This window comes from Peromyscus californicus, unplaced genomic scaffold (assembly GCF_007827085.1).
Source record: "Peromyscus californicus insignis strain IS unplaced genomic scaffold, ASM782708v3 Scaffold_4__1_contigs__length_199733344, whole genome shotgun sequence".
Classification (NCBI taxonomy): Eukaryota; Metazoa; Chordata; class Mammalia; order Rodentia; family Cricetidae; genus Peromyscus; species Peromyscus californicus.
In genome coordinates, this window is record NW_026294562.1 from 90,368,303 (window position 1) to 90,390,814 (window position 22,512).

The following is a 22,512-nucleotide window of genomic DNA, read 5'->3' on the forward strand; positions in this document are numbered from 1 at the left end:
GTGCCTGGCTGAGGAACACTGGCAGCAGCGGGACCGGTGTGCCAGAGGTGAGTCACTAGGGCCGAGAAGGGCTGGATGAGGGCGGAAAGGGCTGGTGCCTTTCAGACGACCTCTGAGGAAAAGCGCTGTCAGGCAGTGTGAGGAAGGAGAGAAGAACAATCAGTGGTGACTCCTATATTTGGGGCTTGGATGATTCCAGAGAAGACGGGGAGGAGTGACGAAGAGCAAGGCTGGGTGGGGGTCAGTCTTATCTTTTAAAGGACATATTGGGACTTCTGCTTAGCTACATTGGTCTGGGATGGCCAGGGCATTGGATAACATGGCTCCATGTAGGTGTGTGAGATAAGGGCCCAGGAGCAAGGTCCAGGCTGGCACCAAGACTCAAGGGTGAAGTGTGTCTATATGTGGACTGTGTGTTTACCCCAGCACAGCAACTTGGATGCTCCACTGCCGACTCTAGCCCCAGACATGTACCCTGTGTGTCACCTTTGGACAGACCCCTATCTCTGCCCAGAGACCCTTCTGCTTGGGATGTAGTTGGCACACTGGCACTCATGTTTGTGGACTTGCTCTAAAGTCACCTGTGAGTCCCTTACTGTCACCCTCAAGCCTTTGCAAGACTGTGGTGGCAAGCCTCTTCCTCTGGGTCCCATCACCTAACCTGAAGCCTGAGCAGAGAGGACATTTAGATGAATGGAGCCCTCGCTGCAGAGAAGCCGAGAAGAAACCACAGGCAGCCGTGACTCGAAGCCTAGCTGCCGTCTGCACTGGAAAAGGCTGCAAAGCCAGGCGCTGGGATGGAAGCACTAATAATGCTCAATGGAGTGGAATGCTTTCTTCCCTTGAGGCCTTTCTACCAACAAAGAGCTTCAAGAAATCTAAGCACTGAGCATCTCAGGGGGTGGTGATGTGTGATGAACTTGGTGCCTGGTGAAGGTACGTAGGTTCCAGCTGCAGAAACCCACTGTGCTGGCTAGTTTTATGTCAACTTGACACAAGCTAGAGTCATCAGAGAGGAGGGAACCTCCATTGAGAAAACTCCTCCATAAGGTCAGGCTATAAGCAAGCCCATAGGGCATTTTTTTTAATTAGCGATTGATGGGGGAAGGCCCAGATCAATGTGGGTGGGGCCACCCCTGAGCTGGTGGTCCTGGGTATGACAAGACAGCAGGCCGAGCAAGCCCCGAGGAGCAAGCCAGTAAGCAGCACTTTTCCATGGCTTCTGCATCAGCTCTTGCCTCCAGGCTCCTGCCATGTTTGAGTTCCTATCCTGATTTCCTTCAATGATGAATAGTGATTTGAAAGCATAAGCCAAATAAACCCTTTCCTCCCCAAGTTGCTTTTGGTAATTAATAGTGGTTCATCACAGCATTGATAACCCTAACTGGGACACCCAGCGAGTCCAAAAATCAGTGTACCAAGAGTCCAGGTTAGACCATTTCATTCTGGGAGTGATGCTGGGAAGCAGGTATTGGACCTTCTCAACATATGGGGGACGAAAGAAGTCAGATGATTTGCTGGGAAGTACAGCATTTACGACCAGAGAATAGGATACCAATGCCAATATACCTCCTGCCACCCACCAGAGCCTCATCTATGGCCCAGGGCCCTGCAGTAGGCAGGGTTTAGAAGCTAAAGCCAGGCATGAGTCTGAGAAGGGTGGTGATTGTTCAGAGTTCCTGAGCAGCTCCCAGCAGAAGGGAAGTGGAGCTGACCCTCCACTTCCAGGCTGGCCCCTGCATTCTCTCCCATACTTGCTGGAGGCCACCAGTGTCAATAGTTTCCAGCCCCTGCCTACAGCTACCTTAGAAAAACGTGAGTGGGAAAGGAACGTGTGTGGTCATGTATGATTGTGAAGCACAACAAACACTTCTAGATGACTCCGGGCCCATGAACAGGAAGACAGCAGAGCAGCAGCCTGCACCAAGAAGGCTGAAGAGCAGCGGCCCAAATCCAACACAGTGCACATACGCTCTAGTGCAAGGGGGTTGGGGTGGGGGGGAGCTGGGGCAAATAACTGGGGCCTGGCCTTCAGCCGCTTGTGCATGGCCCACTACACTAACCTTTCTAACCCTCAGTTTCCTCAAACATAGGGAGCAAGGCACAGCCTATTTTCCAAAGCTGCTCGGTGTTCTGGAGACTGAAGGCCAGGCACATGTGGCTGACATACAACAAACATGGGGGGGGGGGGGGCGCTGACAGTCTCTTCACTGCTAAGCAAGCAAAGAGTGCTTAGCAAGAAAAAGGGTGGAGAGAGACAGCTATGGGAACGTGCAGGTGAAACCCCCGGATGGACAGGACCTCTGAGGGCTTACCGCAGCATAAAGAAACTACTCAAAGGGTACGAGGGCTCAAGGCTAGCCCTGTCTCCACAGCAAGTCTAAGGCTAGCTAGATGATATGACACCTTGTTGAAAAATGGGGGGCAGGAGCGGGGACACAGTGGGAAGAGGGGAGAGAAAGGAAAAGGGAAAAGGGAAAATTCTTTAGGAAATTCTATCTGTGTTTTGTGTTTTTTTTTTTAGGATGTGATGGAAGAAGAGAAAAGCATAAAGAGAGGAAACGGGAAGAGGAAAGAGACACACTAACTTTAATATATCAACATATTGACAGAAATCAAAGGAAGTTAACGTGCATACACAAAGAATGATGCTGTCTTGATTGACAGCATTGCCTATTAATTATTCATGGCTTTATCTTCTGTTGAACTCCTATTCAATCTTCAATACCCTACTTGCTTGATAACCTTTTCCAATACACCCCAACCTTCACTACAACCTGGAGAGCCGTTTTCTTGCTACTGTAGTTTCTAGATAGGGTGTAGGTAGCAGTGTAGACCTGACTGGCCTGGAACTTGCTACATAGACCAGACTGGCTTCAACCTTGTAGTGATTCTCTTCCCAAGTGCTTGGTTTACAACCTAGACCACCATGCCTGACTAGACGGAAGAGGGAAAGACAAAAAGATTATTTCTAACTAATGTCAGAAGATAACAGGAGTTCTCGATATCAAATTCTGAAACTGTATACTTCTTTACTAAACTAGACACAAAGCTAGGGATTTTTGGTTTTGGTTTTGGTTTTGGTTTTTTACTATTCACAGTACCTTTCTTTATTCTAGTCCCCAAACTGAAGTCAACCCACTGGTCTAGCAGCAAGTGAAAGTGTGGACGAAGGCACAACCTGAGAACAGCACTTCTCAGGCTCACACATTGCCATGGTTCACTGCCAACAAACTCAGAGGAACGCACTGTTGGGTATTAAATGTTTATCATAAAAAATAGGTCAATTATAGCAGCAGTCATGGACATGCTTCTCTATGCCAGGTGCTGTCCAGGCACTTGGCACCCAGGCTGGCCAATGTGGGTCACACAGCCACTGGGCATGAGGCCAGTAAAGGTCTGTCTGACAAACCAGCCTCAGACAGAAAAATGAAGACCGAGACAACATCATATGACAGGGCTCAGTCATTTCTGTCAAAGCCAAAGCAACAACATATACTTGTGCTGACAATAATAGCGAGGTGTAAGCAGTGATTCTTGTTCCTCATGCACCTCACTGACCCATCACAGCTTCGGCTGGACTCTGAGGCTTTATGTCGTCACCCGTCTTCCCACGGCTACTGTTAACAAGGACACTTCGAGAAACAAGGCTTGTGGTAGCAGATACTAGACAGTTGGTGTTTTCTACACGTCCGAATCACACAAAGGGTACTTCTCTTGTCACAATCCCACCTACGGAACAGGAACAGCCTGAGGGTTTGTCTCAGGTCAGGGCACAGCTGACACCCCAAGCAGGCTGTCCCCACAGCCTAGGCCAGGGTGCCGAGTGGTCTTTGAAGGAGGCGTGTTGGAGGCTATCTGCACTTCCAGCACATCTCAGTCTGCAGCCAATAATGGGGCCCAGATCCTAGCTGTCAGCCCCTTCCCTGCTCCCACTGTCCCCTTTCCCCACCTGGTCAGAAGTCACTGCTGTTTTCGTTTTCCACACTAAATAACAGTGTGAGTCATCTGGACTTGAGCCAGACTGGCCTTAGAAGGCCCTAGCAGCTTGGTAAAGTGCCCTGGGGAACCCAGCTTCCTCTGCAGCCTAACCCTACAAGCTTCTTGGAGTCTACATGAAGTTTTCCTATCACTGAGCTCTGGGAAGAGAGTCTTGATGGCCACATGAGCCAGTGGTCACAGAGGCGCCAAAGCAAGGAGGAGGGTACCTTCAGACTGGGCCAGAAGGAAATATTTATTTAGCCAAGAGCTATGCTATATCTATTATTCAAAGTGGCACATTAGTCCCCTGAGAGGAGGAGGTATAGCTGAGTGATAAATTATGTAAGGAAAACACACAGCAGCAGCAGCATGCACATCTGTATCACCAGCACACACCTGCACCACGAAGCAGCTGCTCTTAAGGAAGTAGCTTCAGTTTCTCCCTTGCCCTTTCAGCAGAACCCTGAGAACCCTAAAGCCAGGGCTGCCCTGGGTCCTTATGGGCTCCAGAAGGTCAAGGACGGCAGGCACACAGGTCATTATGACTTGCATGGTCAGTCATCCCTGGGAGTGTGTGCAGGTCTACACACGAGTCTCTGTCCTAGGAGGCCCAGTGGCCCCTTTCATTACAGAGAAAAAAAAAAGACAAGGGGGATCAAGGTAGACAAAGATAACACGAGGGGACAGAAGGACAGACTCCACCAAGCCCAGAGGCTTCCTTAGCAGACAGAAGGTTCTAATGCAGACCCCAGGAAGAGAGACTTAGGGTTGATTCCATGACACGGCCCAAAGAAGTTCCACAGAGTAGAGGGTCTGCCAGGCTGTTTCACAGTCAGCACCCAGAAAACGGGAAGGGAGACTCCATGGATGAGTGACTGGTCCTTTAGGCTGTCAATCAGCCCAGTGTGGAGCACCTACTTAGGCCAGGTGGTGGAGGCAGTGGCGCACGCCTTTAATCCCAGCACTTGCGAGGCAGAGGCAGGCAGAAGAACTCTGGAGTTCGAGGTCAGCCTGGTCTACAGAGTGAGTAGAACAGCCAGGACTACACAGAGAAACTCTGTCGAGAGAGAGAGAGAGAGAGAGAGAGAGAGAGAGAGAGAGAGAGATTGATTTAGGTACTGTTGCCATCCTGGGGCTCACAGGGGCTGCCCAACACAGGGACAAACAGCCACTAGCCCAATAAACACACAAATAACGCAAGACAACCTCTGTAATGAATGCTGGCAAGGAGGAGGATGGCACACATGACACAGGACATAGAACAGGCACAAGCACACATGAGCAGCCTGGAACCTGGCACTAGCCTGGCCACTGCCAGATTCCGTCCCGGCCTCAGTGTCCCACATGGTATCTTCTGGGCAGTCACAACAGTACCTCAGCTGACATTGTCTGAGCCCCTCTGTATGCAGTAGCTTCCCACCAAGCACTCTGGCAGTGTTTGACACACACTGAGCTGTCAATTAAGTGGGTAATGACATGCAAAAAACAATGGTTAGACATCCTAGCCTTCTGAGCTGAAGAGGTGGCTCAGGGCTGGAGAGCTCGCCTAGTGTGTGAAGGCCTTAGGTTCAATCTCCAGACCTAGCTTTCTTGTCAAGGAGGCTTTCCACTACATCCACTGAAACGCAAGGGGCACACAGACGTGGGACGGGCAGGGCAGGGGGAAAATGCTTTCCATGCAGAGCGAGCAGCTGTGGAAAGCCCCTGCATGGCAAGGCAGTCTGGTAGGCTGGAAAGCAGCTGAGAGCCTTGCACCCTGGTCAGCAAGGCACCGAGGAGTTTAGAGCAGCTCTCTTCTGGGAAGCCTTCCCAGCTAACTTTGAGCACACAGATAAGAGCGGCATTCTTGGCACATCACCCCAGTTCTACACAGAAGAAGGAAGCGAAGGAGACAAGCTGAAGGCCCCCTACAAAAACATGTGCATTGATTTGCTATAAACTCGGTCACTGTGTTAGCTCCTGGAGGAATGCACATACTTGCCTGGGATGCCTGGTCAGAGTCTTGGCATGTCTAGGTTGCTCCTCAGTACACACTCACAGAGGACATCACAAGACTCCAGATGCAGTAAGGATGTCCTTAGCATCTATGTCCACAGAGGGTTACTAGGGATCCACGCCCTCCAGCCAGACTAGGGGGAAAGGCTACCAGAGAGGAGCTGGCAAGAATCAATACTGGGCTAATTAGGATATCTGCGATTCATTCAAGAAGAGAAAGCTGGGTGGACTTCATTCCTAAGAATTCCTTGATGGACTATTTTTCACTTTGGATTGCAAATATTATTCCACCAACAACAACAAAACGTAATTGAAAGTCAGAGACAAAGAACATAGAGAATAAACGCTCCTGAAGTCCCAGGATGTTGGGAAACACAACAGTCAGCCACAAATTCCAGCCTGGAACAATCTGCCCCGCACTTGAAGCTAAGAAGGGGTTTGGCCCCATCAAATTCAACCACCAATGAACCTCCCATTCCAGGTCCATCTGATCGCATTACAAATCTGTTGTTTAACTGTGCAAACAGACTCTACTATCCACACTCTTTCAATAAACATTTCCTGAGCCAGGTGCACTGTGCCGGCTGGGAACAAAGGGGGAGGGGTGTGTGTGTGTGTGTGTGTGTGTGTGTGTGTGTGTGTGTGTGTGTATGTGTGTTCCCCACCCTTAAGAAGCTCAGTTTACTGAGCATAACAGATAAGTCAACAGCTCTCCTCTAAGTGCCCTAATGTACCAGAGAGCCATGCAGGGCATTCTGGAAGGCAGGAGCAAGGTCAGTTCCAGGTCTGGGAAGGAAATGAGGGGGTGTCCAGTAGAAGAGGGGAAACTGGAGCTGAGTCCCGACTTGGGGACTAGTGGCCAGGTTATTCCCAGGGGAGGATCCAGAGCTGGCAAAGGCACTGGAAGTAAAGGCCATTGGTGGCCGGGCTGAGGGTGGAACTGTGAGAATGTGGCAAGTGGTGAGCACCAGGGAACGGGAAGACCACCGGCTCTGGAGAGGGCGTGGCCTTTCCTCTAAAGCCATGGAGGATCCTGGGGAGAGGTTTAAGTAGAAGAAGCCATATGAGATGTGTGAGTTAGTACTGACAGGAGTGGGAACTAGAATGAAGCAAGAGAAAGATGGATAGGATAACCAGCGATAGAGGACAGAGCCAGCGATAGATATGGAGACAGGGAAGAGAGGGGTAGATCCCCCTTTAAATTGTGAATCCTAAACAAAGCTGTGGGGGAAGAGAAGAAAAATGATTGACAAGGGCCAGTGAGATGGCTCAGCAGGTAAAGGTGACTATCACACAGACATGACAATCTGAGTTGATTTCCTCAACCCCATAGTGGGAGGAGAGAACAGATTCTCGCAAGTTGCATGCATGCATGTGTACACAGAGAGACAGACAGACAGTCAGACTGAATAAAATAAAGAGTCTTACAAATTGTGAGAACATAGGAGACATTGGATATGCCAGCTGAGAAAAAGGACAAGCCAAGGATGGGTCTGGAAGTGCAGAGGGAGCCAGGCAAGGGGCACTCAGATGAGGAGGGTGACAGGTGTTGGGCGACGGGGCAAAGTCTGGCTGTGAGGCAGGTCTACAGGGCTTTGGGACAAAGGAGTACAGATGGGCTCTGCCAGGAAAACATCAGGGAGATGAAGAAGGGGCCAAGCAGGACCTTCCACAAAAGATGGAAAGAGGGCAGAGGACAAGCGGACCGAAGAGGGGGAAGGAGAGCCCGGGCACAGTAGGCCAGAGGGACGACCCAGGGCCAGAATGCTGAGCACAGCCAGAGACACCTCAGGAGATTGCCCTTGACTGAGGAAGCATGGGCAATGACATCATGAGCAAAAGACCAAGAGGAGGTGTGGAGGGCACAGCTGACAAGCCCATTCCCCTCCAAGAGCTTCGACGTTTCCTCACAGTTCCTACTTTGCTTGTAGGAGAAGCCTTCCCTGAATCCTCTATCAGCCCAATTATCCCCTCACTCTCTATCTCACTTTACATTTCACTGTGAGCATTCCTGGTGTTCTAGACATGTCTGCCTTGTGATGACAGAAACCCTGTTCCCCTGTCACCACCTGCCATCTATAGTGGGCAGAAGAGCTGGCCCTGGGGCACAACAACAGGAGAGCTGGTCCTGCCCCTCACCCACTGCAGCACACGGGAAATCAGGCCCTGCACCTTGCCTGGAGAGCACACTAGAGCTGACCCTGTTAGTGGTGGCACAGGTGAGCCGGTCCTGTGTACATAAGAGCAGGAGAATGGCACCTGCCACCTCAAGTGGCACATGCCTCCTCCCTAGTATGCCATGTGGTGGCATGGGTGGGGGAAATACGTCCTCCACCCCCGCCCCCTTGTCAGCTTCAGCAGGTGGGAGAGCCAGCCCCAGGAGCATGAGAACCAAAGAGCCGGCCCTGTCCCTTACCAACTGCAGCAATTGGGAGAGCGGGCCATATACCTTGTCTGGGCACAACAGTAGAGCTGGCCCTGGTAGTGGGAGTGTGGAAAGGTAGGGAACTGGCCCTGCTCCCTGCTGCCTGCTGCTTTGGGTGAGCTAGCTGAGGCAGTGCTGAGAGTTCGCCCTGGCAGTGATGATGAGGGAAAGCTGGTGGGCCGACCAACCCAGCTACCACCAGGCCCAGCATCAGGCCTATGAGTTAGCCCATCCCATCATCCACCTCATCTATGTACTGCTAGAATACTGTGAAGGGACGGATTTGCAGATCAAAAGCTCCAGGATCTCGATGACACATAACAACAACAGGATATCCATGAGGAGTCCCAGTGAGGGCCCATTGATTGTGTAGCAGAAGTCAGAGGCCTCGAGCCAGACCAATGATCCATTGCAAAGAACACTTACAAGTAAAGACCTTTGGACTAAGGGGTATACTGTGTGGCTCACTGGGCCACACCACTGCCTCCATGCCGAAATTTTCTTTTCCTTTTTTTTTTTTAGGCTATACTTTCATTTCGTTTTTTATGGGGGGGGTTACAAGGGCAGAGGGCAGAGGTGAGGGGACAAGGAGATGAGTGAGATTGGGATGCATGATGTAAAATCCACAAAGAATCAATTAAAAGGTTTTTTTTTTTTTAATTTAGAAAGAAAGAGAAAAGAAAAAGAAAAAGAAAGCCCATATTGTGTCACCTCTATAACTGTGGTACTGAGATCAAGGCCCGGCATATATTTGAAAACTTGGTCCCCAGTTGGTAGAACTGTCTGGGAAGGATTAGGATGTGTGGCCTAGTTGGAGGAGGTATGTCACTCAGGGCAGGCTTTAAGGTTTCAAAAGCCTACACCATTCTCAGTTAGCTCTCTTGGCCTGGTGGTTGTATCCCAAGATATAAATTCTCAGGTACTGCTCCAGTGCATTTCCTGCTAGCATGCTCCCTGCCACAACAGTTATGGACTCTACCCCTCTAAAACCATAAGCCCCAAATTAAGCACGTCGTTTTATAAGTTGTTTGGTCATGGTGTTTTATCACAGCAAGAGAAAAGTAATGAAGTCAGTATCTATCCCATGTCACCCAGTTCTCTGGAAATAACAAATAATTAATGAGCACATGACATACTCCAAGCCTGATTGTGCTAGCTGCTGGGGACCTGGTGAGAAAACAAATCGGGACCTGCCTTTGCAGCTTGATGCTGGAGATGAGCAGACACTGACATGAGCACGAACAGAAAAATCGTGACATCTCACCACAGAGCTAGCGCTGGAATTCCACTCTCATGCCTTCTGTGGCGGTCTCTCTCCAAACCCAGCACCGCCACCTTCTCCAACTGAAGGATGATCTTCCTGGGATGTTATTAAGTGCTTGAGGTTTGACTGTCACCTCTTTCAGATTTTTAAACATATCTTACTCTGTTTTTTCAAGACAGGGTTCCTCTGTGTAATAGCCCTGGCTGTCCTGGAACTCACTTTGTAGACCAGGCTAGTCTCAAACTCACAGAGATCTGCCTGCCTCTGCCTCCCGAGTGCTGGGATCAAAGGTGTGTGCCACCACACCCGGCTCATTTCTCACCCTTTTAACAGGCTCCTAAAAAGTAGGAATACCTACCCTATGCTCTCAATGGTTAATCCGACTCCATCTATTTCTACATAAGTGGGAGAAGAAATCCCAGACTTAGTTAAGAGAAAGCAAACAGCACATGTCAAGGGTCATGCAGAAGTGGGTCCCAATCCCTTGTTACTTTGGACAGGCTATTCAACTTCTCCGTGACTGGGTTTCCTTGTTGCTGAAACCAGAATACTGACTCTCCCAGCAGAGCTCATGCAAAGTTGGAATGAAAAGATGCACATGGAGGGCTTAGGACTGCTCTTGATACAGGGTGAGGGGTCAGTCAATGGTGGCTCAATCGGTACACCCACTGCTTCTGTTGGTCTCGACCTGCTACCTTCATCCAAACCAAGTCAAAACGTGCTTAGAATTCCAACCACAGAGCATATGTCAAGATGCACAGAACACAAACTGGTCAGTGGCCTGAGGAATAACCTCAAATCCCACACACTTGTCCAGACTCCCACAGTAATTCTGTTTAATTTTAGTTACTCTATTTTCTCCTCCATTTTATGCGAATACAACCATTTCCCTCAGATCACAGCAAGAGTCCAAACCCAGGCTGGATTCCGCAGTGCAAGTTGTGGCAGAGTTAGGAATGCCACACCTCAAAGCTAGCCTAAGAACACAATCGGAAGCCCAATGTACACACAAGCGCCAACACACTCAGCTCCGAGAAAGGCAAGGAGGACCGGTCACAACATGCTTGGCCTGCCTCGGAGCTACAGGATAGGCTCTTCTGGCATACAAGTACCCTTTTGCCTGGCCTCTGGGTGCCTCTCACCTCCTTCCTTCCACCCCAAGTTATGCATGTTTACCAAAGCTCAGCCCTCCACTTATTCAAAACTACCGTGTGCAGCTCGAGAGATGGCTCAGCTGTTAAGGGCTAAGGCTCACAACCAAAACTGTGATGTCCATTCTACATCTCCAGACGTAACTGTCTCAGTTCAGGCTTCAGTTCTGGATCACCACCGGCAAACTGGACATTTCCTATGGATGAGCCAATGCCACCTTAATTCAATATTTCTGAAAACAGTGTCAGACGAGCAGATGAAGTTCAGTGGCTGAAGACCTGTCTAACTTGCATGAAGGCCTGGGTTCAGTCCTCAGCATGGCAGTCAATCCATCAATACCAACGTCAACTATCTCTTCCCAGCCCCAGTGCCTGTATTTCTGTTGATGATACTGTTATGAAACACCAAATTTCAACTTTCAACTTTGACCCGTCTTTGGAGTCTCAAAGACGGAAAGTCAGATGGGCTCTTCCCTTGCAGTCTCCCATCTCCACACGATAGCATGTGTGCTACCACTATCACCCCCCGTCACTTCTTCCCTCAATAGAACTTGAACAGATTCCCGCTGTCTTGGAAATAAGTCTAAGTGCCTTAGCTGGGCTTGACAAGCAATAGATCACAGGTCAAATCCAGCCTACCCCATTTCTGTAGATAAGGTTTCACTAGAACAAGCCACACCCCCTCATTTACATAGCATCCTGGCTGCTTTCAAGGACCAGCAGAGCTGAGTAGCTCTGACAGAGGCCACTTGCACTGGTCCTTCATTGAACAAGCGTGCCGACCTGGGCTGTCATTGTCAGATGGCAGCAGACCCACCAAACGTTTTGGCCGCGCTGCTTCAAAGCTTTTGTTCCTGCTGGTCTGTGGATGGGCCCACTTTCTTCACACCCTATATTCATATTGCCATGTACAGAAAATCTTATTTCATCCTCGGACTGTTTTCCATCCACCTTTTCTTCTTAGACAATGCCAAAGCACCACTTGTCTGTGAGGTCAGCTGCATCCATCCAAGCCTGTTGGTTCTCCTCCTCTGACCTCTGTCTACACCAGTAGTTCCTAACCTTCCTCATACCGCAATCCTTTAAAATAGTTCCTTACCTTACAGTTACCCTCAACCATAAAATTATTTTCATTGATACTTCATGACTGTAATTTTGCTACTGTTATGAATTGCAATGTAAGTATCTGATATTCAGGATATCTGATATGTAACCCCCGTGAAAGGGTCATTCAGCTTCCCAGGGGGGTCTAGACCCACAGATTGAGGACCATTGGTCTATACCAAACACAAAATCCTAGAGTGAGAATTCACTATCCTTTCTGCTCATGATACAGACTTCTCTGGGGCTCAGGCTTCATAACGTCCACTGGGTACCTGCAATAATAACAAGCTTGTCCTTCATCCCAAACACAACCTCAACTTCATCATTTGGTAAAAAGGCATCAATCAAACTTACCAATGAAGGCCTAGGGTTCCACATTTGAAATCTTAAATTTGGCTCCAAAAGCGTACACTGTAGCCAACACCACCTGAAAGCAAGGAAATACAGGGTTAGCACTAAAAGAGCAGGTTCCACGTTCTCTTCCAAGTGGCACTGTGCATTAAGTTTTGACTAGCCATTCTCCTAGGATGCCAGCTCTGCTTCCCTCTAGAAAATCTCAGCCTACCCTCTAAACTCATTGGCCTAGAGGCCTCCCTGACATCCCAGGTACTGCTTCCTGCCTCAGCTTCCATGAACACTGGTGACATGTCTGTGAAAACACATGACACACTGTATATGGCAGGATTTCTTATTTGGGGGCTGAAGGGTTCTGGACTACAGGTTTTTCTGAGATATTTGTAGAATTCACCCTACTTCTTGAATCTGCTGTCTAGAACACCACAGGCGTTTAGTGGTGTAAATGTGTAAATGGATGAGAAAACAAAATGTCCATCACCACATGCCTGGGTTCTAAACTTCTGCTAGAGCATGGTTTTCACCATAGGAATGCTGCCCCAGTCTCATTCTTTGAACAGGCGATAGTTTTTCAGAAGGATTAATGAGATTAATCTAAAGGCACACCTTGACAATGACACACCCCTAGGCAGAAACCTTCAGAGGCTCCCAGAATCAAAGCCAGGATGTCAGGTCTGTGCCCAACTGGCTCAGGCTCACTTGGCAGCCTGAGCTCACCTGGATTCCCCAGATGGACCCTACCGTCCAGAAAGATAAGACAGACAGTGAGTCCTCAAACACAGAGGCCCCATCATCACCCCTCTAGTTGGGTTATCTTCTTCCACTGTCTGGACCACCTGCTGATACCACCCATTCCAACACTGTAGCCCATACCAGGTTCATAATTCTCCCTCAAGTGTGATTCTTCCTTACACTGTGGCGAAATACATGTAAAAAAAAAAAAAAAAGTTCATAATCTCAACCATTTGGCAATATACAGCTTGGCAGTATTCAGTATGTACATATTGTACAACCACTGTCACCATCCACCTCCAGAACTCTCTTCATTATAGAATGGAAACTATATCTAAGCCCCTGGGACCAGTAAGTCCTAGTAAAGCATGAATGAATGAATGAATGAATGAATGAATGAACGAATGAGTGAATACCCTGCTGAACAGTACCATGCTCCTACAGTCACATCTTTTCCAGATTCATTTCAATCCATCTTAAATCACACACACACACACACACACACACACACACACATACACACTCAAACGCACGCACGCACGCACGCACACACGAACACACTTCCCTTTGGGCAGAAACACAAACCCATCTGTAAGGTAGAACACATGACCGTGACCTGTCCTTCAAGCCACTAGACCCACGGTCAGGTCCTGCTCCCCCACTGAGCTCTCGGCCTCAGTCAACCACCACTTTAGCTCGACACTCTCTCTGCCGTGGCTTGCTCGCTTTCTTGGTTTTCCACTCACTCCACTGGCTCATTCTCTTTGCTTCTTTCTCCTTAGCTTCCCAGGTTTTCTATCAGAGGCCTTGGGGCCTACTTCTCTTCTCTGAGGTCACCTCCTGGTGGTCTATCTAGTCTGATTCAAATATGACCTCCGCACTGGATGCTCACCCAGATTTTTCTCCCAGCCTGGGCCTCTCCTTTGACCAATAGTCATTTGCTGTGGTCAAGGGCACAGGGCTCTATGTAAACCACAGCAGGTATCTCAGGCTCAGCACATCTAACACAAACTCCATCCTTCCCAGACTAGCTCACGGCAATGTGAGCATCTCAGTATAGGCAACTTTTCCAGCTGCCATTCTGAGGCCTCACCTTTCCCTCCATATCCAATCGTCACCCAAACGTGTTTTCACATTCCCATATATTAGCATGGTCATTTCTCCTCACCTCCTCTGCTGTCACCATCCTAGACTGTTACAACAGCTTCCTAATGGGGTCCTCACTTCTACCCTCAGGGCCATTCACACCTCTAGCCATAGCTGATTCTCATTAGAGGAAGAAGTCTGTTACTACATGAGTCATATCAGGTCACTTTGCTTGAATCCTTCAAAGTTTACCCAGCAAGGATGCTGGAGGAACTGGCATTTCTAAACCTAAAGGCCCTGGGCAGGTGACCAGGCAAGCAGGGTCTCCAGGTCAATGCACACTCCCCCCAACCACTATCTATCATCCCTTTTTTGGCCTGGAAGTCCTGATGCTCTCATATTCTGACTTCCTGAAGAAAGGAAACATTTGAAGGGACTAAGAGACTGGAAGTCAGTGTCACCTTCCAGCTTATAGTACCAGTAAGAGGTCAAACAGTCAGTTGGAGCATGAGATACATGGGATCTCCCACTACTTAAGTTAAGGACTTTCAAAAATTGCCTTATTGATGTCCAAAAATCAGGCTCACCTTCCACAGCATGAATATCTAGCCCCCAAGGGGTGAAAACCCTTCTTAACCCTCTCTTTCTTCTTTCAGTCTCCAGCTGGTCACTAAATTTTGTTTACCTTTCTGTCTCCACAAGGGTGTTCCAGAAACTGACACCCCTGACTAGAGGTAAAATTCAAATGCAGTCACTCAGGAGCCATGGGTGTGTGTGTGTGTCCCAGCAGCCCTCCTTGGAGCCTCATAACCATCCCAGCCACCTCTATACACAGATTCCCAGTCACTATATCATACAGGATCTGGTCTGGTTCTAACAAAACCTAAACGAAGAATCCCTGCATTACTGTACCATACAATCTTCCAAACCTGTTAGAGTAAGCCACAAAACACTCACCTCATCTGCCCTGGTGCAGATCCTAAACAGGCTGCTTGCCTGGACAAGGATAGGAACACTTCCCTCCCTGGCCCATCGGTGATTGGTCCAAAAGATAGGCACATCCTCCAAAACAAGCCAATCAAAGCCTTCTTTTAGAACTGATTGCCAGAGGCAGAGAAAGGACACCCCCCACACACAAGTGGTAAACTGAGGCTGCCAGCAGTTGTGCCCTCAGCTTATCTAGAGGTAGCAAGACTGGTGGCCACACAACAGGGGACAGGAACCAGAGGGGTCACTGGCAACATCAGCCCCTACCCCAGAGTTCAGCTTCCCAGGTGACCTCCTACACCCTTTGCCCAATACGGACCCAGTAGATTCCTCTTACACCTGTGCTGGAAGTGGGGTTTGGGGGCCCCTCTTCTTTTCTTCCTTTCCTTATTCGTTAGGTCAAGAACAGTTCCCAGCATGTGGTACTCAACCATTTATTAAGTGAATGAAGCATGCACATTGGCTCCAGGGTAGAAAGACTGGTGAAGCCCAGCTCTGTCATCCCCTAGCTGTGTGATCTGAGGCAAGGTTGTCTAGCCGTGTGTGTGTGTGTGTGTGTGTGTGTGTGTGTGTGTGTGCGCGCGCGCGCGCGCGCGCGCAAGAGCCCAAATGTTTGCAAGTACATGTGTCAACACGTGTTTATGGAAGCCAGAGAACCATCTTTGATGTTGTTCCTCTGGTTCTCTTGCACCTTCTTTTCTGAGACAGGGTCAACCTGCCAAGGGCGCTAAGGTGGCCAGCCCACCCCAAGAAGCTGCCTATCTCCAACTCTGCAGCACTCAGATTAGCATTGTAAACCACCATGACCTACTTTTCCACATGGGATCTGGGGATCTAACTGGGCTCTCAAGCACTTTACCTCCTGAGCCATCTCCCTTGTCCTCCCTATTCTTTCATGATTCAATTTCTCTGCAAAAAGCAGGGAAGCCACAGTACCTACTCACCAGGTATGGTGGTGCACGCCTTTAATCCCAGCACTCCAGAGGCAGAAGCAAGCAGATCTCTGTGAGTTTGAGGCTAGCCTGGTCTACAGAGCGAGTTCCAGGACAGCCAGGGCTACACAGAGAAACCCTGTCTTGAAAAGAAAAAAATGAAAGGAAGGAAGGAAGGAAGGAAGGAAGGAAGGAAGGAAGGAAGGAAGGAGGGAAGGAAAGAAGGAAGGAAGGAATTGATTGAGTATTTACAAGCACAAACTCTCCCAGGAATAATCAGGCAACAGTTAGTGAGACTCAAGAGTTACCCAGAGTTCTCAGTAAACTGCTGACGATCAGGGACCCAAGACAAGTGGTGGCAGAGAAGCATGTGGCGCGTGCAGGAAAGTGCTGCCACAGACAGCACCACCCAGGTGATGAGAAACTCTCTGCGCCTTTTAAGAACCAATTTTCACAGCAAAGCTTAAAGAGGGAGAGAAGCTTCTTACATCATGGGGACAAGGTAATAAGGCTATAAAAAGGGAACCACACAGAACCCACATGGGCCCAATTTTCGAGGAAAAACAGCGATTGCCACAGCACTTGGGGTGGGGGAGGAGTCACACTCAGGTCTCAGCATGAAAACAGCTTTCCCAAGTAATCAGGCTGCAGAAAAGCTCCTGGGTCTGCCAAATGAGCAGGGCTGGCTCTCTTCTGTCCCCCTTGTCCTACTCCCTGCTTTCTACAGATAACACGATGGGACAGTGCAGTCCAGTGGCTGTGCTCCAACAGTGCCCAGCACCGTCAGAAGAGGCCCTGCTGCCCTCCCTAGAGGCCTTCTCACTTCTGTCTGAGCCTCACGGGCAACTCCGCATCATCACCATCTCCGACCCTCCTCTTGCATCCCTGAACCCCTAAGCATATAGCATCTGCTTCTTTTCAGCTCTCATGCCCACTGTTCCCCAATCAGGGCATCTGAGAAGGGAGCTTTTGTGGTTAGCAACACAGAGCCTCGAGGTGTATGGGCGTGGCCACTAGCTGTGTGATCCTGGGTAGTTAACTCATTGCTACAAGTCTTAGCTTACTTGTCTGTAAAATGGAAAGGCAGACATTCGAGACCCTGTGTGGATTATATGAGCCAGTTCATACAGGCTTTAGAATCACACCTAGAAACAGCTGCACCCAAAAAAGAGTTAGCCTAAAGTGCAAGCTGTGAACATTGGGGCACACGCCCAATATTTTGATGGAACCGCAACACAGCTCATATCCTTACAGCCTGTTCTCTCCCTGAGCTTTTACATCTGCTGGAAATGCTTACCCTGCACTTCAGCCCACCCTTTCAAGGTGTTGACAAAAATCAGCCACCTCCACAAACCTTCCTTGACTCCCTTTCTTAAGAGGTGGGTGGGCCGGCATTTTAATCTCTTGAATAAGCATCCTTCAGCCTGTTGTGTGGGTCCATTCCCAGGTCACAAGCTTCTCAGGAACAAGGGGTTCTGGGATCTTTCTCCCCAGTGTTTACTCGTTGCAACCTTACTTAGTATGTAGACTCAGTAAACATTTGCTGGATTAAGATGAATCATAAAGCCTAGAGCCAGGGTCCACAAAAACAGAAATAGCAGAAACGGGAGCAAGGCACTGTGGATGCAGCCTATTTGAGGCCCTGGGTTCCAAGCCCAGTACTGAAAAAAAATTAACAAAGCCAACACCCCAAATCCAGTGTTGACCTAAGGCTCAACCCAGTACCAGGGACCAAGTCGTGGTGTCTATTGGTTTTACCCTAGTCACTTCCTGATGGCCAACAAAAAGCCAAGATCAAAGCCTTTCCTTTCCACACATGTGCAGTGCCCTCCACCACCTGTTCACTCAGGGGTGATCTTTCTTCCCTCTGAAATGATGTTTGCAGCTGGGCATGGTGGTCCACACTTGCAATCCCAGCACTAGGGACACTGATGCAGGAAGATCACAGGTCAACAAGAAAAAAAATTTATTTACTTCCTTGTCTTGGGGCATTTCTTAAAGCACCCTTAAGGGAATCCATGCTTTATTTCATGATTATTTTAATCAAAGCATCAGGTGTAGGGAGACAAAACGTCCTCGGTTTTCATAGGCTGATTGCTCCTTAAGAGGATTTATTGATTCAAGCTCCCCACACAGACAAATAAATTATGGCCACTTTTTGCTTATACCTCCTTTCACATTAGTTACCCGGCTTCTTCACTCATGAAAAATACAACAAAGACTGGCTCCTGCATGAAGTACATTTTTAAAATACATTTTTCACAGCATTCTATTTGAAAAAAAGAAAATCCGATTCTGTCAAATCTTGGGCCATTGCCATTAGCTAGATAAACGCCAACTTAATGAAATGATTCTGTAATACACAAAGATGCTTAATGCAGCATTAGCTGAAAGAATAAAAATTAGAAGCAATCGAAAACCTGCTCCATTACAAGCTCCCAGCTCACGGAAAATATTCTCTGGATAGATAGAATAGTATGCAGCCATCTTTAACAAGCATGGGGGAAAGATTAAAGGAAGATACAATGTTGAAGGGACAGGGGACAGGGTGGTTCCTGCACCTAGGCTGTCCCAGCTGGGGCAGAACAGGTCCATCCTTGAAGTCAAAATCAAGGGAAATGAGAGGAAAGTTGGGAGGAAATCTCAGCACACAGGGCTGGAAAGGCAAAGTCAGTCTGGTGGGTGCTGGTGTGACAGGGGGGAAGACACAGACCACCCTTCACTGGTTGCTCTGGCTATTTGTCCCCAGGTCCTAGATGCTCCTAAACATGAGCCTGTCCTTCCCCAAAGGCACCAGGCCTTGCTGAGCTCCAGTTCCATGGAAAGTGTTCCTCATCCCCCTAGAACGCTCTTCTGTGTGCTTTCCAATTTTGCCAGCTCTACCCCGCCTTGCCCAGTGGATTTGGGCAAGTGGACTAGACTGTTGCAGAGGTTCACTCTCTTGTCTGGGAACAGTGGCATTGCTTCCTAGGCCACAGCGCCAGCCCTGAGCCCACCCCCCTGCTCCGCTCTGGTCTAAGGGCTAGAAAGATGGCTCAACATGTAAGAGTGGTTACTGCTCTTCTAGAGGGCCCAAGTTCAGCTCCCAGCATCCATGGAGGGCAGTGCGCAACTCCCTCTAACTTCAGGTTCAGGGATCTGACCTCCACTTCTAGCGTCTACAAGGGCCTACATGCACACATGCACACACCACATACTGACCCCATAAAGGGAGGTCTGAAAGTATGCTTGGGCTGTAAAGAATGTGAATGGCACATTCCAAATAGGAGCAATGATACCCAGAAGCTAAGCAACACCTGGGTCCCCAAAACTCTTGGCCACATTCTCACAGTGACTAAGATGGGCCCCAGAACTCCAGGGCCCCAGGTAGGAGACAGGAAGCAAAAAGCCTGCAAATTGAAGACGCAGACCCAACTCCCCCATCCTGCTGAATACAGCTGAACCCCAAAGTCATCCTAAGAACTAGAAGGAACTGTGAATGTAAAGCTACAACAAACCCTAACACATCTGGGCTAGTAAAGTTTTAAGGAGAAAAAAGTCTATTTTTCAATGGATTGTTCTTCCCCTAGATCTTCTGTAGGCCTCTTTTCTACATACACAGTGATTATAGATGCCCTTTTACTGGAAGATAAGGATAACAAACACGAATGGTAACAAGCTCCCTCACCACCAAGAAAATCAACTGTTTAGTAGCAGAGACTTCCAGCCCAGCAGGGGATCAAAACATCCCTGCATGAACGACTTAGAAGTTACAGTAGGTGGGTAGGAGGGGGTGAGAAAGCTTAGAGTCAACTGATTCCTCCAACCTCTTTAAGAGATTAAATAACTGAGCTGGAAAGATGGCTCAGCGGTTAAGAGCACTGGCTGCTATTCTAGAGGATCGGGGTTCAATTCCCACCACCCACATGGCAGCTCACAACTGTCTGTAACTCCAGATACAGGGTTTCTGACACCCTCACACAGACAAATATGCAGGCAAAAACATCAATACACATGAAATAAAAATAAATCTGAGAGAGAGAGAGAGAGAGAGAGAGAGAGAGAGAGAGAGAGAGAAATAGTTTAAATTTTTCCTCACTGCATCAAACAGGGATGAGACAAGTTTCCAAGGCTATTTACTCTTTGGCTATTAAAGAAGCATCACTAGGTTTATGGAAAGAAGACTTGTCTCTCCATAAAGCTAAGGGTCCAATGGCTTTCTAAGAAAAGCAAATCCAAAGAGTGGGACCAGGGACCATGCCTCAAGATTTGACAGGAAGGTCTAGAAGACTTCATGAAGATGCTCTGGGCAATCACAGACCTTGGCCTGCCATCAAGCTTTTTTGAGTCACCTGAAGCTCTGTACACAGTGATGCCCAAAAGATCTCTGAGCACTAGTGGCCAGAATTTCAGAAAGGACAATAAAGGTAGTAATTTCTCAGTCTGTTTGAGGGCTAAATCTGAGCTATCAGGAAAGGGATTGGGGACAATGAGGAGGTACAGGGGAGGAGTTCATTAAAAAAACAGTCCCCTGAAGGCACCAGCCAATATCCTAGCTGAGCCTCCTTAGATGCTGAAAATAACCAGAGAGAAAACACAAGGCTGCCTCACACAAAGCTGCTGCATGCACGAATCTGGACTCTTAGATCAAGACTGGGGCTTACTGATCTTCAGAAAAGCTAGCTGCTTACCAGGGGCAGCTCAGAGATAGTCACCTGGAATAGCTAAGCTAGCTTATGCCTTCAACTTGTGATTCTCCACCTGCAGGCCTGGCCTGGCTCAGGCTGTCAAGCACTCAGTCCTCCTGAGAGGTAGCTTGATCTCATGCCTCCACACCAGTGATTCTCAGCCTGTGGGTCGCAACCCCTCCGGTGGTCATATGACCCTTTCACAGGGATTGTATATCAGACATTCTGCAAATCAGATATTTACATTATGATTCATAACAGTAGCAAAGTTATTGTTATTAAGTAGCAACAAAAATAATTTTATGGTTGGGGGTCACCACAACATGAGGAACTGTATTAAAGGGTTGTGGCATTAGGAAGGTTGAGAACCACAGTTCTACACCAACAAGGAGAGCTGGGAGGCGCAGACCTTGGAATTAAGAGTCCTGCGTTCCCATCCAAACTCTGGTCCTCCAGTGCCACTATTAACAGACACTTTGTACCTCCTCTGGGGCCGGTCTCATAGCCTGTAATCATCTTCTTCACTGAGCTACTGGTTAGCTTCCTCTCTCTCCTAAAAGCTCCTCTCAGCTGAGACTAGGTCAGTGGTTCATCCCTGTACCCTGGCCACTACTTGGAACAGAGACTGCCATACTACAGGATCTCAATAGATGAACGACAGCTTGGAAATTGACTTCAGACACCAGTCAGACACCTTCAAGAGCCACATCTAAGCTTGCCATGCCACGTACAGGCCAAGCCCCAGAGAGATGGGCAGCCCAATGTCCTCTCCAGTCAGTGCCTATAGCATGAATCTTAGATGGTCTTATTAATAAAAACAAAACTGAGGTCAGTTATTGGGGTGCATGCTGGAAGATCAGAGAGACAGAACAAGTCACAGCTACCTCACCTAACCAGATCCTCAGCTGGTCCTGTTTCCTCAGACTGGAAGCCTCTGAGTCTTCATCCAGAATGAATCTCAACTGAACTGCTGCTAGAAGCCTGAAAGCTTAACCAGCCAAAATGCTTCTAGTTTCTGGTCCTCACGCCTTATATACCTTTCTGCTTTCTGCCATCACTCTCTGGGATTAAAGGCTCACTTTCTGGGATTAAAGGCGTAAGTCACCATGCCTGGCTGTTTCCAATGTGGCCTTGAACTCACAGAGATCCAGAGGGATTTCTACCTCTGGAATGCTAGGATTAAAGGTGTGAGTGCCACCATTTTCTAGCCTTTGTATCTAGTGGCTGTTCTGTCTCTGACCCCAGATAAGTTTATTAGGGTGCACAATATTTTGGGGAACACAATACCACCACAAGTGCCTACAAGTGTCCCCTATCCCAGGACTGCTCAGGCCACTTCTCTGAGCAACAACAAAGTGGGAAGGGAAACTGTGGGGAGGGAGGACCACAATGAGTTCTCTTCAGAAGCCACCATCAGAAAGTCAAAGCTGAGCATGAATAGAAAGACCATGTAGAGAAAGGACCTGGAAGAGCCAGGGGCACCTGGGCCCCAGTGCAGGAGTCAGGGTGCTGTGGTACAGAAGAAAGAGTTGCACAACATAGAGAGACCCTGCCTCTAAATAAATATATATAAATATATATATATATATGTGTATATATATATATATACATATATATAAATGAGGGAGGGAAGGAGGGAGGGAGGAAGGAAGGAAGGAAGGAAGGAAGGCAGACTAACCCAAGGAACAGGGACTGTGCAGAACTCATTTCTTTAAGTCAACTGCAATAAAGCCTGGCCAAATCCCAGGAGTGTGGCTGGACATCCTTCCTTATGCATTAGAAGCCCTGATTCTCAGCTATTATGCAGGAGAGACGTCTGTCACCATACACGTTC

At 48.5% G+C, this 22,512-nt stretch overlaps 1 protein-coding gene across 5 annotated transcripts in view; it reads right to left on the bottom strand.

The window, feature by feature from the left end:
* The window catches only part of Bmal1 (basic helix-loop-helix ARNT like 1), a 106,528-nt gene that overhangs the window by 68,950 nt on the left and 15,066 nt on the right, over positions 1-22,512 (bottom strand). For 4 of the 5 annotated variants that reach the window (XM_052763445.1, XM_052763440.1, XM_052763443.1 and 1 more), the window contains exon 2: positions 12,275-12,347. The gene's annotated coding sequence lies outside the window, so the exon portion shown is untranslated. Of the gene's footprint in view, positions 1-12,274; positions 12,348-15,049; positions 15,155-16,023; positions 22,182-22,512 lie in introns of those variants that run through there. The other variant, XM_052763442.1, reaches the window with a different exon arrangement.